Genomic DNA, 3,879 nt, shown 5'->3' with positions numbered 1-3,879 from the left:
TTAAATTTCAAAAGGAATTCATATTCTCACAAACAAAACTTGGAAATAAAAGAGGGGGGAGGGGGTTATAGTAATCACCTTGTCACATATCCATATGTATGTAAAAGTTTGACTTGTCCATTACATTTCAATGAAGTGCCACTGAAAGTTCAAACTTGATATTATGATTGCTTATGATCTGGAGATGTGTCCAAAACTTGACCCAAGGTCATTTGAACAAGTTCAAGGTCATTGGTAGAAGAATAGTGCAATCTTTGCCAATTCTGTAATATTCTAATGAAAAGACTTGAAGTTTCATCGAGGGGATTATTATTTGAGCTGTGGGTTTGTCATGACCTTGACCAAAAATTCATTTGGATACGTTTGACCTTGACTCAACGACTTAGCTTTTTCAAGGTCACTGCAGTAAAATTATGAGTTTGGTACATTAACATTTTTAACTTCGAATGAAGAGAAATTGGAAGTTTGTGATCTACACAATGGTTTTACTACCTATGACTTGAGTATATGTCATAGTCATTTGGGTATGTAAATCAGCAGTAGCGAAACGTTAAAAAGGTTTTAAATAAATATTTGGACCTTTTTTGTAATTAAAAAAAAACCGTTTTATGTTATACCAGGAGGGTTGATATCATTTCATGAGCTCGCTCATAATAATTCTAGTTTATGAGAGAGAGTCACTATGACAGCTCACATAATTTTGATTTATTACACACTTAGTAATAAATACAGGTTTTTTGCATATGCGATATGGCTCACGTCACAATAGCCGTATCAGCCCTGCAGGGCTGATATGGATATGCGGGGCTGATAACCTATATCAGCCCTGCAAATCCATATCAGCCCTGCAGGGCTGATACGGCTATTGTGACATCAATATCACATCCTTAGTAAATTAAACCACAAAAACAGTACTTGTGATCGTACACAATTTTTGGTGGGTTCATATTCTCTTAATTTTAAATTTTTGAAAATAAGGTTAAGCTTAACTTACAAATACATGTAATAGATTATTTTAAATCTAAATTTGAATTTTAAATTCGGCCCTCAGGCTGATATTGGTGTCTCGGGCTGATACAGGATGTGATATGGAAAATGGTATGTATTATTCTCTATATAAAACCATATCAATCAGGCATGTAGCATCAGGTTTGGGTTGGGTGGGGGGGGGGGATTGACATCCCCAACTCAATTTTTTTCTCAACATAACCTGATGTTTAACCCCCCCACTGAGTTTGGAGAATTTCTCCACTTTTTTTCTTGCAGTTTTTTTTATGCCTACCCCACACCATGCACTTTCAAAAATGATACCATGTCTGTCAGAACGAATGACTGCAACCTTTGGTATTGAACCTACGATATATTCTCCTGCTGTCCTAATTAAGAAACAATATTGCAAGACAGCTAAGAGCTCAGTAGCTACTGGTGCCTAAAATAAAAATCTGGAAGGAGTATATATATATATGAATTTCTAAACTTGAACTGACCCTAAAAGATATTTTATATTAATAACCCTAATGGGTAATCTTTTGAATGGCATATATCGAAATTTTTGTTGTATTTATATTTAAAAACATTTTGAAAACAATGTAGAAATCAGAAGAGAATGACAAATATGAATATTTTTTTTATATAATACCTAGAGATACAAAACATAAATTTGAGGAATGTGTCATCTGACTTTAAACTAGCCCTCTTTCTTTTTTCTCACAAAAACATTTTGTCAGTTTTAAAATTAATTGATTGATCATTTAATGTTGACCTCGTTTTAATTATGACACTTCAAAATGCAGAATATAAAGATATGTTTCAGATTCTTCTAATTATGAATCTGCATGCCAAAAATTGATAGTTATTAGATTTACATCAACAAAAAATGCCAACAGACAAACCAAGAATGTTACTTTTCGATTAAACATTTTTATTTGATCCACTTTCATGAATACACTGTACAATTAATGGATCTATTTTCTGGATCCCTGAGTCTCCGGTAACACTATCCACTCACTTCCAGCATCAATGGTCTGTACTGTAATAATGTATTCTCATAATCTGAAAAAGTGATAAAATTAAAATGTAATACTAAGTAATATTACACAGCTTTGCCTTCATATACTTGGAACCATTTCTAGTTGGACTTGAGCAATGATGCAAAGCATGTTTATTGGAATCAATTAAATTCCAAGAAATCTCGATGGTTTATCATTTTACTTTAAAAAGTGAACGTTTTTACTAAATGTATTATTTACATGTTTTTCCTGTCTAATTCTATATCAGCTCATCCAATTCTGTTTCTGTTTCTTTCCGAGTTTGGCTTCAAAGTGCCGAATTTCATTCTATAAACAGAAGTATACAACACAAAGTTGAGACCGTATTGATCTTATATATTCTTTAAATTTAAAAACTTGCAATTAAAAGGTCAACTGGTTCCATAAGTTTTGTCAAAACTCTAAATTATGGGGTTTTTTTTATTTCTTTCCAAAAATGGAGTATAGATATTTATTTCATAAATTTACGTGCTTTAAATCTTTTGATGCATATCATTTGAACCTAGTTGACCTAAATTAGTTCAGTGGTACCGGAGAAAATATTAGCTGAATATGAGTTTTCTTTTATTAGTAAACACTGGATGACATTAGCAAGAAGTTATTATTTTTTAAAATTAATTATTTTACTGTGGTTATATATATACAATTCAGTTACCACTAGTCCACTACAAAATACACTTGTCTGTATCACAATACTTCCAAGGTAATCCCCTTTCCTAAACTAAAATATATATATTAAGTACAGAGTTAACCCCCTGCCCCTTTTTCATTTTTTTTTTACAGATGCCATAACAAAGGTCATTCCATCTTACAAATATTTCATTAGTGGTGGTTTTCATAAATTCATAATTTTTCATGTAAAGAGCAGGTATTATCTTAAATGGTAAATAAAGATATCTACTAAACAAAAATTTTTTTTACCCGACTATCAGTTATAATCATTATATCTTGTGACAGTGGTGAGTGACTTTGGTTACATACATTCCGTGAATACAACAAATTAAAATTAAACTTTATAATTTGGGATACAGTTATGTGACTGATCATGACCAACTTTTTCACGTTAGGCCCGTAGATACAATCTAAGTTGGGGGGGGGGGGGGGGATTTCATTTGCTCATATTATAGTTTAATATCGGCTATATTTTTGGGGGGAGGGGGCATACCCCCCTCCTCCTGGTTCCTCAGGCCATGCATAATCTATTTTTATTTGTTATAAAATACTAAAGTAATGCTAACATAATCAATCAGAATTAAATTAAAATGTGCAAAAACATTTGCCAAGTGTTAGATATTTTACTGCATGGTTAATTTATGCTATACATTCTTCAGTAACTGTTGTAATGGTAAATTGTAAAAAAAAAAAAATTCAATCACTCACCGTAATTAAGACTCATGAAAACGCCAAAACTGAGGCTCAGACTGCTCCAAGTTTTTAATTTTCTGCTAGTCTTCTGTACATTGTTATTGAAAACAATGTAAGCAAATTACCGTTTATTCCTCCTATGTTAGAGAGCTACACCAAAGGGAGGTAATTTGAAGCAAAAGTTACAGAAAATTATGGATTTCAATCAGTTATCATATATAAATGCTTTAGTTGCCTGCAGATTTTTTTCTTGATTCTTGTAGAAGAAATACTGTTTAATAAATATTTTATGTTGATAAGCTTTAATGTGGTTGTAGATTTCTTATAAAATACTTCAAATTTGCTGTATTTTAAAGCAAAATAAACCTCCAAAAACTAGTTATATTTATCAAAAGGTGAAGAGAATTTTAAAAATCAACAGTTGCTAAAATTAGCATCCACAAGTCATTTTACGTTATTTATTACG

General features: G+C 31.6%; 1 long non-coding RNA gene across 1 annotated transcript; it reads right to left on the bottom strand.

Annotated features, from left to right (window-relative positions):
* Positions 1 to 1,923: 1,923 nt before the first annotated feature.
* On the bottom strand, positions 1,924 to 3,532 carry LOC134256854 (uncharacterized). The gene is made up of 3 exons (XR_009989802.1): positions 3,429 to 3,532; positions 2,250 to 2,336; positions 1,924 to 2,052 (listed from the first exon to the last, which is right to left on the bottom strand). It is a non-coding gene; the product is annotated as an uncharacterized LOC134256854 (long non-coding RNA).
* Positions 3,533 to 3,879: the final 347 nt, after the last annotated feature.

Source organism: Saccostrea cucullata, unplaced genomic scaffold (assembly GCF_032062105.1).
Source record: "Saccostrea cucullata isolate Sc308-1 unplaced genomic scaffold, CSIRO_AGI_Scuc_v1 ctg13423, whole genome shotgun sequence".
Lineage (NCBI taxonomy): Eukaryota > Metazoa > Mollusca > Bivalvia > Ostreida > Ostreidae > Saccostrea > Saccostrea cuccullata.
Note: the sequence above shows the minus strand (reverse complement) of the source record. Positions and strands in the feature narration are given on the sequence as shown.